Source organism: Schistocerca gregaria, chromosome 8 (genome assembly GCF_023897955.1).
Source record: "Schistocerca gregaria isolate iqSchGreg1 chromosome 8, iqSchGreg1.2, whole genome shotgun sequence".
Taxonomy (NCBI): domain Eukaryota; kingdom Metazoa; phylum Arthropoda; class Insecta; order Orthoptera; family Acrididae; genus Schistocerca; species Schistocerca gregaria.
In genome coordinates this window covers 7229068-7242704 of record NC_064927.1, presented here as the reverse complement: position 1 = coordinate 7242704, position 13637 = coordinate 7229068, and the positions used below count along the sequence as shown (strand labels likewise).

General features: G+C 46.7%; 9 non-coding genes across 9 annotated transcripts; all 9 read right to left on the bottom strand.

Moving 5' to 3' along the window:
• Nucleotides 1-612: 612 nt before the first annotated feature.
• On the bottom strand, nucleotides 613-685 carry Trnak-cuu (transfer RNA lysine (anticodon CUU)). Its single transcript has one exon. It is a non-coding gene; the product is annotated as a tRNA-Lys (tRNA).
• A 1447-nt stretch (nucleotides 686-2132) lies between these two features.
• Nucleotides 2133-2205, bottom strand: Trnak-cuu (transfer RNA lysine (anticodon CUU)). Its single transcript has one exon. It is a non-coding gene; the product is annotated as a tRNA-Lys (tRNA).
• Nucleotides 2206-3665: 1460 nt separating this feature from the next.
• Nucleotides 3666-3738, bottom strand: Trnak-cuu (transfer RNA lysine (anticodon CUU)). Its single transcript has one exon. It is a non-coding gene; the product is annotated as a tRNA-Lys (tRNA).
• Nucleotides 3739-5189: 1451 nt separating this feature from the next.
• Trnak-cuu (transfer RNA lysine (anticodon CUU)) lies at nucleotides 5190-5262 on the bottom strand. Its single transcript has one exon. It is a non-coding gene; the product is annotated as a tRNA-Lys (tRNA).
• A 1436-nt stretch (nucleotides 5263-6698) lies between these two features.
• On the bottom strand, nucleotides 6699-6771 carry Trnak-cuu (transfer RNA lysine (anticodon CUU)). The gene has a single exon. It is a non-coding gene; the product is annotated as a tRNA-Lys (tRNA).
• A 1441-nt stretch (nucleotides 6772-8212) lies between these two features.
• Nucleotides 8213-8285, bottom strand: Trnak-cuu (transfer RNA lysine (anticodon CUU)). The gene has a single exon. It is a non-coding gene; the product is annotated as a tRNA-Lys (tRNA).
• A 1438-nt stretch (nucleotides 8286-9723) lies between these two features.
• Nucleotides 9724-9796, bottom strand: Trnak-cuu (transfer RNA lysine (anticodon CUU)). Its single transcript has one exon. It is a non-coding gene; the product is annotated as a tRNA-Lys (tRNA).
• A 1438-nt stretch (nucleotides 9797-11234) lies between these two features.
• Trnak-cuu (transfer RNA lysine (anticodon CUU)) lies at nucleotides 11235-11307 on the bottom strand. The gene has a single exon. It is a non-coding gene; the product is annotated as a tRNA-Lys (tRNA).
• A 1445-nt stretch (nucleotides 11308-12752) lies between these two features.
• On the bottom strand, nucleotides 12753-12825 carry Trnak-cuu (transfer RNA lysine (anticodon CUU)). The gene has a single exon. It is a non-coding gene; the product is annotated as a tRNA-Lys (tRNA).
• Nucleotides 12826-13637: the final 812 nt, after the last annotated feature.

Genomic DNA, 13637 nt, shown 5'->3' with positions numbered 1-13637 from the left:
TGAGAAATACATCTATAAAATGTAATTCAGACTGCCTCGTCCCACCTTGTGCTGAACCGCTTTGGCAAAGGCTTTATCTGCGCCATTCGCCTTAATCACATCTGAGAGTAATTCTTAATAAAAGGCATGTCGCTAATTGTTCGTCATCACAGATACTGTTTGCTATACGGCCACGACGCGCAACTGATGTCCAAAATTCGACTTCTGCCTTTGAGGATGGAACTCACGACCCTTGGTTTACTAGTCCAGTGCTCTACCACCGAGCTAAAGAGGCGCGGCCTAGCGGTACGTTTGTGTACTTCGTCCTTACGGTCGTCTGGATCATCAGACTTCAGCTGACAACACTTCATATTACCGACTAATATTTGCAGCTATGGCGACCCATTACTGCTTGGCTACACATCTGACACGTAACCGATGTCCTCTCCAAACAACAACACTTGCATTTCAGAACATGTCTTTCACACATGTCTACAAAATCACCTTCACCTTCAAATACAGTTTCCTTGCGACTGACAGAGACGTAGGCAAAGTTTAAAGTTGCTATTTCCATTACATCACGTTAATCAGAAAAACGGTAATTTACATCTGCAGCGGAACAAAATTCCGTTTCGCCCAGCGTGGGGCTCGAACCCACGACCCTGAGATTAAGAGTCTCATGCTCTACCGACTGAGCTAGCCGGGCTGCTTCTGTGAATACTTGCCGGGCAGCACGTCACACAGTACTCGTTTGGGTTGGGTGGTCCCATACAGAATCTCTCCATGCTGCCTAATGTTTTCCTAACGTCACACTCGTCACGTACTTCACTTTTATTTCATAATCATTTCTGAGAGGTAAGGAATTGCATGACAACCTGCAGAGCTAGTGGCGTCAAGATTAACACTCATACTTGATGTGACTCAAAAGGCGAACGAGTTACTTTCCGACGTTGTTTTAGATGTGCAAGTGCCAGTGGAAACTCGCGGTGACGGCACTCTGCCGACCATTTCGCTAGTTAACACCGGTCTTGTAGTGTGTGTTTCAAGCTCAAGAGCATCTCCAAGCAGAAAATGGTCAACAGCAACATTCAGACGGTTTCGTACTGCTCAAATGCTACATTAAAACGGTATGTTTCTTTTTCAGAACTGGTAAAACACGAGCGTGACAGCATTCGAACCTGTAATCTTCAGATCCGAAGTCCGACGCCTTATCTATTAGGCCACACAGTCACTGACGACCAAGTGCAACTTGTATATGACTCATCTCGAAACGCTCACACCCCTGATAATTTGTGTTTTCGTTCTACACAGCCGCTGCCCTTGCTCTTTCCCACCCATTCGTTACATTCAACCTCTTACGTGACCGACCAAATATAGACTGGGAAACAAGACCACACACTTTGTGCATACGGAATCGAAGGCACGGCGTGCCTCGCCGCATTTGCCACGATGGCCATTTGCTACTTCGGCAGAAGCGGCGGCGGCGGCGGCGGCGGCGGCGGCGACGACGACGACGACGACGACGAGAGGCTCTGACATATGTGAGAAATACATCTATAAAATGTAATTCAGACTGCCTCGTCCCACCTTATGCTGAACGGCTTTGGCAAAGGCTTTATCTGCGCCATTCGCCTTAATCACATCTGAGAGTAATTCTTAATAAAAGGCATGTCGCTAATTGTTCGTCATCACAGATACTGTTTGCTATACGGCCACGACGCGCAACTGATTTCCAAAATTCGACTTCTGCCTTTGAGGATGGAACTCACGACCCTTGGTTTACTAGTCCAGTGCTCTACCACCGAGCTAAAGAGGCGCGGCCTAGCGGTACTTTTGTGTACTTCGTCCTTACGGTCGTCTGGATCATCAGACTTCAGCTGACAACACTTCATATTACCGACTAATATTTGCAGCTATGGCGACCCATTACTGCTTGGCTACACATCTGACACGTAACCGATGTCCTCTCCAAACAACAACACTTGCATTTCAGAACATGTCTTTCACACATGTCTACAAAATCACCTTCACCTTCAAATACAGTTTCCTTGCAACTGACAGAACGTAGGCAAAGTTTAAAGTTGCTTTCTCCATTACATCTCGTTAATCAGAAAAACCGTAATTTACATCTGCAGCGGAACAAAATTCCGTTTCGCCCAGCGTGGGGCTCGAACCCACGACCCTGAGATTAAGAGTCTCATGCTCTACCGACTGAGCTAGCCGGGCTGCTTCGGTGAGTACTTGCCGGGCAGCACGTCACACAGTACTCGTTTGGGTTGGGTGGTCCCATACAGAATCTCTCCATGTTGCCTAATGTTTTCCTAACGTCACACTCGTCACGTACTTCACTTTTATTTCATAATCATTTCTGAGAGGTTAGGAATTGCATGACAACCTGCAGAGCTAGTGGCGTCAAAATTAACACTCATACTTGATGTGACTCAAAAGGCGAACGAGTTACTTTCCGACGTTGTTTTAGATGTGCAAGTGCCAGTGGAAACTCGCGGTGACGGCACTCTGCCGACCATTTCGCTAGATAACACCGGTCTTGTAGTGTGTGTTTCAAGCTCAAGAGCATCTCCAAGCAGAAAATGGTCAACAGCAACATTCAGACGGTTTCGTACTGTTCAAATGCTACATTAAAACGGTATGTTTCTTTTTCAGAACTGATAAAACACGAGTGTGACAGCATTCGAACCTGTAATCTTCAGATCCGAAGTCCGACGCCTTATCTATTAGGCCACACAGTCGCCGACGACCAAGTGCAACTTGTATATGACTCATCTCGAAACGCTCACACCCCTGATAATTTGTGTTTTCGTTCTACACAGCCGCTGCCCTTGCTCTTTCCCACCCATTCGTTACATTCAACCTCTTACGTGACCGACCAAATATAGACTGGAAAACAAGACCACACACTTCGTGCATACGGAATCGAAGGCAGGGCGTGCCTCGCCGCATTTGCCACGATGGCCATTTGCTACTTCTGCAGAAGCGGCGGCGGCGACGACGACGACGACGACGACGACGACGACGACGACGACGACGACGACCGCGAGAGGGTCTGACATATGTGAGAAATACATCTATAAAATGTAATTCAGACTGCCTCGTCCCACCTTATGCTGAACCGCTTTGGCAAATGCTTTATCTGCGCCATTCGCCTTAATCACATCTGAGAGTAATTCTTAATAAAAGGCATGTCGGTAATTGTTCGTCATCACAGATACTGTTTGCTATACGGCCACGACGCGCAACTGATTTCCAAAATTCGACTTCTTCCTTTGAGGATGGAACTCACGACCCTTGGTTTACTAGTCCAGTGCTCGACCACTGAGCTAAAGAGGCGCGGCCTAGCGGTACCTTTATGTACTTCGTCCTTACGGTCGTCTGGATCATCAGACTTCAGCTGACAACACTTCATATTACCGACTAATATTTGCAGCTATGGCGACCCATTACTGCTTGGCTACACATCTGACACGTAACCGATGTCCTCTCCAAACAACAACACTTGCATTTCAGAACATGTCTTTCACACATGTCTACAAAATCACCTTCACCTTCAAATACAGTTTCCTTGCGACTGACAGAGACGTAGGCAAAGTTTAAAGTTGCTATTTCCATTACATCACGTTAATCAGAAAAACGGTAATTTACATCTGCAGCGGAACAAAATTCCGTTTCGCGCAGCGTGGGGCTCGAACCCACGACCCTGAGATTAAGAGTCTCATGCTCTACCGACTGAGCTAGCCGGGCTGCTTCGGTGAATAGTTGCTGGGCAGCACGTCACACAGTACTCGTTTGGGTTGGGTGGTCCCATACAGAATCTCTCCATGCTGCCTAATGTTTTCCTAACGTCACACTCGTCACGTACTTCACTTTTATTTCATAATCATTTCTGAGAGGTAAGGAATTGCATGACAACCTGCAGAGCTAGTGGCGTCAAGATTAACACTCATACTTGATGTGACTCAAAAGGCGAACGAGTTACTTTCCGACGTTGTTTTAGATGTGCAAGTGCCAGTGGAAACTCGCGGTGACGGCACTCTGCCGACCATTTCGCTAGTTAACACCGGTCTTGTATTGTGTGTTTCAAGCTCAAGAGCATCTCCAAGCAGAAAATGGTCAACAGCAACATTCAGACGGTTTCGTACTGTTCAAATGCTACATTAAAACGGTATGTTTCTTTTTCAGAACTGATAAAACACGAGTGTGACAGCATTCGAACCTGTAATCTTCAGATCCGAAGTCCGACGCCTTATCTATTAGGCCACACAGTCGCCGACGACCAAGTGCAACTTGTATATGACTCATCTCGAAACGCTCACACCCCTGATAATTTGTGTTTTCGTTCTACACAGCCGCTGCCCTTGCTCTTTCCAACCCATTCGTTACATTCAACCTCTTACGTGACCGAACAAATATAGACTGGGAAACAAGACCACACACTTCGTGCATACGGAATCGAAGGCAGGGCGTGCCTCGCCGCATTTGCCACGATGGCCATTTGCTACTTCGGCAGAAGCGGCGGCGGCGGCGGCGGCGGCGGCGGCGGCGGCGACGACGACGACGACCGCGAGAGGCTCTGACATATGTGAGAAATACATCTATAAAATGTAATTCAGACTACCTCGTCCCACCTTATGCTGAACCGCTTTGGCAAAGGCTTTATCTGCGCCATTCGCCTTAATCACATCTGAGAGTAATTCTTAATAAAAGGCATGTCGGTAATTGTTCGTCATCACAGATACTGTTTGCTATACGGCCACGACGCGCAACTGATTCCCAAAATTCGACTTCTTCCTTTGAGGATGGAACTCACGACCCTTGGTTTATTAGTCCTGTGCTCTACCACTGAGCTAAAGATGCGAGGCCTAGCGGTACCTTTGCGTACTTCGTCCTTACGGTCGTCTGGATCATCAGACTTCAGCTGACAACACTTCATATTACCGACTAATATTTGCAGCTATGGCGACCCATTACTGCTTGGCTACACATCTGACACGTAACCGATGTCCTCTCCAAACAGCAACACTTGCATTTCAGAACATGTCTTTCACACATGTCTACAAAATCACCTTCACCTTCAAATACAGTTTCCTTGCGACTGACAGAGACGTAGGCAAAGTTTAAAGTTGCTATTTCCATTACATCACGTTAATCAGAAAAACGGTAATTTACATCTGCAGCGGAACAAAATTCCGTTTCGCCCAGCGTGGGGCTCGAACCCACGACCCTGAGATTAAGAGTCTCATACTCTACCGACTGAGCTAGCCGGGCTGCTTCGGTGAATACTTGCCGGGCAGCACGTCACACAGTACTCGTTTGGGTTGAGTGGTCCCATACAGAATCTCTCCATGTTGCCTAATGTTTTCCTAACGTCACACTCGTCACGTACTTCACTTTTATTTCATAATCATTTCTGAGAGGTAAGGAATTGCATGACAACCTGCAGAGCTAGTGGCGTCAAAATTAACACTCATTCTTGATGTGACTCAAAAGGCGAACGAGTTACTTTCCGACGTTGTTTTAGATGTGCAAGTGCCAGTGGAAACTCGCGGTGACGGCACTCTGCCGACCATTTCGCTAGTTAACACCGGTCTTGTAGTGTGTGTTTCAAGCTGAAGAGCATCTCCAAGCAGAAAATGGTCAACAGCAACATTCAGACGGTTTCGTACTGCTCAAATGCTACATTAAAACGGTATGTTTCTTTTTCAGAACTGATAAAACACGAGCGTGACAGCAATCGAACCTGTAATCTTCAGATCCGAAGTCCGACGCCTTATCTATTAGGCCACACAATCACTGACGACGAAGTGCAACTTGTATATGACTCATCTCGAAACGCTCACACCCCTGATAATTTGTGTTTTCGTTCTACACAGCCGCTGCCCTTGCTCTTTCCCACCCATTCGTTACATTCAACCTCTTACGTGACCGACCAAATATAGACTGGAAAACAAGACCACACACTTCGTGCATACGGAATCGAAGGCAGGGTGTGCCTCGCCGCATTTGCCACGATGGCCATTTGCTACTTCGGCAGAAGCGGCGGCGGCGGCGACGACGACGACGACAACGACCGCGAGAGGCTCTGACATATGTGAGAAATACATCTATAAAATGTAATTCAGACTGCCTCGTCCCACCTTATGCTGAACCGCTTTGGCAAAGGCTTTATCTGCGCCATTCGCCTTAATCACATCTGAGAGTAATTTTTAATAAAAGGCATGTCGGTAATTGTTCGTCATCACAGATACTGTTTGCTATACGGCCACGACGCGCAACTGATAACCAAAATTCGACTTCTTCCTTTGAGGATGGAACTCACGACCCTTGGTTTACTAGTCCAGTGCTCTACCACAGAGCTAAAGAGGCGCGGCCTAGTTGTACCTTTGCGTACTTCGTCCTTACGGTCGTCTGGATCATCAGACTTAAGCTGACAACACTTCATATTACCGACTAATATTTGCAGCTATGGCGACGCATTACTGCTTGGCTACACATCTGACACGTAACCGATGTCCTCTCCAAACAACAACACTTGCATTTCAGAACATGTCTTTCACACATGTCTACAAAATCACCTTCACCTTCAAATACAGTTTCCTTGCGACTGACAGAGACGTAGGCAAAGTTTAAAGTTGCTATTTCCATTACATCACGTTAATCAGAAAAACGGTAATTTACATCTGCAGCGGAACAAAATTCCGTTTCGCCCAGCGTGGGGCTCGAACCCACGACCCTGAGATTAAGAGTCTCATGCTCTACCGACTGAGCTAGATGGGCTGCTTCGGTGAATACTTGCCGGGCAGCACGTCACACAGTACTCGTTTGGGTTGGGTGGTCCCATACAGAATCTCTCCATGCTGCCTAATGTTTTCCTAACGTCACACTCGTCACGTACTTCACTTTTATTTCATAATCATTTCTGAGAGGTAAGGAATTGCATGACAACCTGCAGAGCTAGTGGCGTCAAAATTAACACTCATACTTAATGTGACTCAAAAGGCGAACGAGTTACTTTCCGACGTTGTTTTAGATGTGCAAGTGCCAGTGGAAACTCGCGGTGACGGCACTCTGCCGACCATTTCGCTAGTTAACACCGGTCTTGTATTGTGTGTTTCAAGCCCAAGAGCATCTCCAAGCAGAAAATGGTCAACAGCAACATTCAGACGGTCTCGTACTGCTCAAATGCTACATTAAAACGGTATGTTTCTTTTTCAGAACTGATAAAACACGAGCGTGACAGCATTCGAACCTGTAATCTTCAGATCCGAAGTCCAACGCCTTATCTATTAGGCCACACAGTCACTGACGACCAAGTGCAACTTGTATATGACTCATCTCGAAACGCTCACACCCCTGATAATTTGTGTTTTCGTTCTACACAGCCGCTGCCCTTGCTCTTTCCCACCCATTCGTTACATTCAACCTCTTACGTGACCGAACAAATATAGACTGGGAAACAAGACCACACACTTCGTGCATACGGAATCGAAGGCAGGGCGTGCCTCGCCGCATTTGCCACGATGGCCATTTGCTACTTCTGCAGAAGCGGCGGCGGCGGCGACGACGACGACGACGACGACGACGACCGCGAGAGGCTCTGACATATGTGAGAAATACATCTATAAAATGTAATTCAGACTGCCTCGTCCCACCTTATGCTGAACCGCTTTGGCAAAGGCTTTATCTGCGCCATTCGCCTTAATCACATCTGAGAGTAATTCTTAATAAAAGGCATGTCGCTAATTGTTCGTCATCACAGATACTGTTTACTATACGACCACGAAAGCAACTGGTTTCCAAAATTCGACTTCTTCCTTTGAGGATGGAACTCACGACCCTTGGTTTACTAGTCCAGTGCTCTACCACTGAGCTAAAGAGGCGCGGCCTAGCGGTACCTTTGCGTACTTCGTCCTTACAGTCGTCTGGATCATCAGACGTCAGCTGACAACACTTCATATTACCGACTAATATTTGCAGCTATGGCGACCCATTACTGCTTGGCTACACATCTGAGACGTAACCGATGTGCTCTCCAAACAACAACACTTGCATTTCAAAACATGTCTTTCACACATGTCTACAAAATCACCTTCACCTTCAAATACAGTTTCCTTGCGACTGACAGAGACGTAGGCAAAGTTTAAAGTTGCTATTTCCATTACATCACGTTAATCAGAAAAACGGTAATTTACATCTGCAGCGGAACAAAATTCCGTTTCGTCTAGCGTGGGGCTCGAACCCAAGACCCTGAGATTAAGAGTCTCATGCTCTACCGACTGAGCTAGCCGGGCTACTTCGGTGAACATTTGCCGGGCAGCACGTCACACAGTACTCGTTTGGGTTGGGTGGTCCCATACAGAATCTTTCCATGCTGCCTAATGTTTTCCTAACGTCACACTCGTCACGTACTTCACTTTTATTTCATAATCATTTCTGAGAGGTAAGGAATTGCATGACAACCTGCAGAGCTAGTGGCGTCAAAATTAACACTCATACTTGATGTGACTCAAAAGGCGAACGAGTTACTTTCCGACGTTGTTTTAGATGTGCAAGTGCCAGTGGAAACTCGCGGTGACGGCACTCTGCCGACCATTTCGCTAGTTAACACCGGTCTTGTAGTGTGTGTTTCAAGCTCAAGAGCATCTCCAAGCAGAAAATTGTCAACAGCAACATTCAGACGGTTTCGTACTGCTCAAATGCTACATTAAAACGGTATGTTTCTTTTTCAGAACTGATAAAACACGAGCGTGACAGCATTCGAACCTGTAATCTTCAGATCCGAAGTCCGACGCCTTATCTATTAGGCCACACAGTCAAAGACGACCAAGTGCAACTTGTATATGACTCATCTCGAAACGCTCACACCCCTGATAATTTGTGTTTTCGTTCTACACAGCCGCTGCCCTTGCTCTTTCCCACCCATTCGTTACATTCAACCTCTTACGTGACCGACCAAATATAGACTGGAAAACAAGACCACACACTTCGTGCATACGGAATCGAAGGCAGGGCGTGCCTCGCCGCATTTGCCACGATGGCCATTTGCTACTTCTGCAGAAGCGGCGGCGGCGGCGACGACGACGACGACGACGACGACCGCGAGAGGCTCTGACATATGTGAGAAATACATCTATAAAATGTAATTCAGACTGCCTCGTCCCACCTTATGCTGAACCGCTTTGGCAAAGGCTTTATCTGCGCCATTCGCCTTAATCACATCTGAGAGTAATTCTTAATAAAAGGCATGTCGCTAATTGTTCGTCATCACAGATACTGTTTACTATACGACCACGAAAGCAACTAGTTTCCAAAATTCGACTTCTTCCTTTGAGGATGGAACTCACGACCCTTGGTTTACTAGTCCAGTGCTCTACCACTGAGCTAAAGAGGCGCGGCCTAGCGGTACCTTTGCGTACTTCGTCCTTACAGTCGTCTGGATCATCAGACGTCAGCTGACAACACTTCATATTACCGACTAATATTTGCAGCTATGGCGACCCATTACTGCTTGGCTACACATCTGAGACGTAACCGATGTGCTCTCCAAACAACAACACTTGCATTTCAAAACATGTCTTTCACACATGTCTACAAAATCACCTTCACCTTCAAATACAGTTTCCTTGCGACTGACAGAGACGTAGGCAAAGTTTAAAGTTGCTATTTCCATTACATCACGTTAATCAGAAAAACGGTAATTTACATCTGCAGCGGAACAAAATTCCGTTTCGCCTAGCGTGGGGCTCGAACCCAAGACCCTGAGATTAAGAGTCTCATGCTCTACCGACTGAGCTAGCCGGGCTACTTCGGTGAACATTTGCCGGGCAGCACGTCACACAGTACTCGTTTGGGTTGGGTGGTCCCATACAGAATCTTTCCATGCTGCCTAATGTTTTCCTAACGTCACACTCGTCACGTACTTCACTTTTATTTCATAATCATTTCTGAGAGGTAAGGAATTGCATGACAACCTGCAGAGCTAGTGGCGTCAAAATTAACACTCATACTTGATGTGACTCAAAAGGCGAACGAGTTACTTTCCGACGTTGTTTTAGATGTGCAAGTGCCAGTGGAAACTCGCGGTGACGGCACTCTGCCGACCATTTCGCTAGTTAACACCGGTCTTGTAGTGTGTGTTTCAAGCTCAAGAGCATCTCCAAGCAGAAAATTGTCAACAGCAACATTCAGACGGTTTCGTACTGCTCAAATGCTACATTAAAACGGTATGTTTCTTTTTCAGAACTGATAAAACACGAGCGTGACAGCATTCGAACCTGTAATCTTCAGATCCGAAGTCCGACGCCTTATCTATTAGGCCACACAGTCAAAGACGACCAAGTGCAACTTGTATATGACTCATCTCGAAACGCTCACACCCCTGATAATTTGTGTTTTCGTTCTACACAGCCGCTGCCCTTGCTCTTTCCCACCCATTCGTTACATTCAACCTCTTACGTGACCGACCAAATATAGACTGGAAAACAAGACCACACACTTCGTGCATACGGAATCGAAGGCAGGGCGTGCCTCGCCGCATTTGCCACGATGGCCATTTGCTACTTCTGCAGAAGCGGCGGCGGCGGCGACGACGACGACGACGACGACGACCGCGAGAGGCTCTGACATATGTGAGAAATACATCTATAAAATGTAATTCAGACTGCCTCGTCCCACCTTATGCTGAACCGCTTTGGCAAAGGCTTTATCTGCGCCATTCGCCTTAATCACATCTGAGAGTAATTCTTAATAAAAGGCATGTCGCTAATTGTTCGTCATCACAGATACTGTTTACTATACGACCACGAAAGCAACTAGTTTCCAAAATTCGACTTCTTCCTTTGAGGATGGAACTCACGACCCTTGGTTTACTAGTCCAGTGCTCTACCACTGAGCTAAAGAGGCGCGGCCTAGCGGTACCTTTGCGTACTTCGTCCTTACGGTCGTCTGGATCATCAGACGTCAGCTGACAACACTTCATATTACCGACTAATATTTGCAGCTATGGCGACCCATTACTGCTTGGCTACACATCTGACACGTAACCGATGTGCTCTCCAAACAACAACACTTGCATTTCAAAACATGTCTTTCACACATGTCTACAAAATCACCTTCACCTTCAAATACAGTTTCCTTGCGACTGACAGAGACGTAGGCAAAGTTTAAAGTTGCTATTTCCATTACATCACGTTAATCAGAAAAACGGTAATTTACATCTGCAGCGGAACAAAATTCCGTTTCGCCTAGCGTGGGGCTCGAACCCAAGACCCTGAGATTAAGAGTCTCATGCTCTACCGACTGAGCTAGCCATGCTACTTCGGTGAACACTTGCCGGGCAGCACGTCACACAGTACTCGTTTGGGTTGGGTGGTCCCATAAAGAATCTTTCCATGCTGCCTAATGTTTTCCTAACGTCACACTCGTCACGTACTTCACTTTTATTTCATAATCATTTCTGAGAGGTAAGGAATAGCATGACAACCTGCAGAGCTAGTGGCGTCAAAATTAACACTCATACTTGATGTGACTCAAAAGGCGAACGAGTTACTTTCCGACGTTGTTTTAGATGTGCAAGTGCCAGTGGAAACTCGCGGTGACGGCACTCTGCCGACCATTTCGCTAGTTAACACCGGTCTTGTAGTGTGTGTTTCAAGCCCAAGAGCATCTCCAAGCAGAAAATGGACAACAGCAACATTCAGACGGTTTCGTACTGCTCAAATGCTACATTAAAACGGTATGTTTCTTTTTCAGAACTGATAAAACACGAGCGTGACAGCATTCGAACCTGTAATCTTCAGATCCGAAGTCCGACGCCTTATCTATTAGGCCACACAGTCACTGACGACCAAGTGCAACTTGTATATGACTCATCTCGAAACGCTCACACAGCTGATAATTTGTGTTTTCGTTCTACACAGCCGCTGCCCTTGCTCTTTCCCACCCATTCGTTACATTCAACCTTTTACGTGACCGACCAAATATAGACTGGGAAACAAGACCACACACTTCGTGCATACGGAATCGAAGGCAGGGCGTGGCTCGCCGCATTTGCCACGATGGCCATTTGCTACTTCTGCAGAAGCGGCGGCGGCGACGACGACGACGACGACGACGACGACGACGACCGCGAGAGGCTCTGACATATGTGAGAAATACATCTATAAAATATAATTCAGACTGCCTAGTCCCACCTTATGCTGAACCGCTTTGGCAAAGGCTTTATCTGCGCCATTCGCCTTAATCAGATCTGAGAGTAATTCTTAATAAAAGGCATGTCGGTAATTGTTCGTCATCACAGATACTGTTTGCTATACGGCCACGACGCGCAACTGATTTCCAAAATTCGACTTCTTCCTTTGAGAATGGAACTCACGACCCTTGGTTTACTAGTCCAGTGCTCTACCACTGAGCTAAAGAGGCGCGGCCTAGCGGTACCTTTGCGTACTTCGTCCTTACGGTCGTCTGGATCATCAGACTTCAGCTGACAACACTTCATATTACCGACTAATATTTGCAGCTATGTCGACCCATTACTGCTTGGCTACACATCTGACACGTAACCGATGTCCTCTCCAAACAACAACACTTGCATTTCAGAACATGTCTTTCACACATGTCTACAAAATCACCTTCACCTTCAAATACAGTTTCCTTGCGACTGACAGAGACGTAGGCAAAGTTTAAAGTTGCTATTTCCATTACATCACGTTAATCAGAAAAACGGTAATTTACATCTGCAGCGGAACAAAATTCCGTTTCGCCCAGCGTGGGGCTCGAACCCACGACCCTGATATTAAGAGTCTTATGCTCTACCAACTGAGCTAGGCGGGCTGCTTCGGTGAATACTTGCCGGGCAGCACGTCACACAGTACTCGTTTGGGTTTAGTGGTCCCATACAGAATCTCTCCATGCTGCCTAATGTTTTCCTAACGTCACACTCGTCACGTACTTCACTTTTATTTCATAATCATTTCTGAGAGGTAAGGAATTGCATGACAACCTGCAGAGCTAGTGGCGTCAAAATTAACACTCATTCTTGATGTGACTCAAAAGGCGAACGAGTTACTTTCCGACGTTGTTTTAGATGTGCAAGTGCCAGTGGAAACTCGCGGTGACGGCACTCTGCCGACCATTTCGCTAGTTAACACCGGTCTTGTAGTGTGTGTTTCAAGCTGAAGAGCATCTCCAAGCAGAAAATGGTCAACAGCAACATTCAGATGGTTTCGTACTGCTCAAATGCTACATTAAAACGGTATGTTTCTTTTTCAGAACTGATAAAACACGAGCGTGACAGCAATCGAACCTGTAATCTTCAGATCCGAAGTCCGACGCCTTATCTATTAGGCCACACAATCACTGACGACGAAGTGCAACTTGTATATGACTCATCTCGAAACGCTCACACCCCTGATAATTTGTGTTTTCGTTCTACACAGCCGCTGCCCTTGCTCTTTCCCACCCATTCGTTACATTCAACCTCTTACGTGACCGACCAAATATAGACTGGAAAACAAGACCACACACTTCGTGCATACGGAATCGAAGGCAGGGCGTGCCTCGCCGCATTTGCCACGATGGCCATTTGCTACTTCTGCAGAAGCGGCGGCGGCGGCGACGACGACGACGACAACGACCGCGAGAGG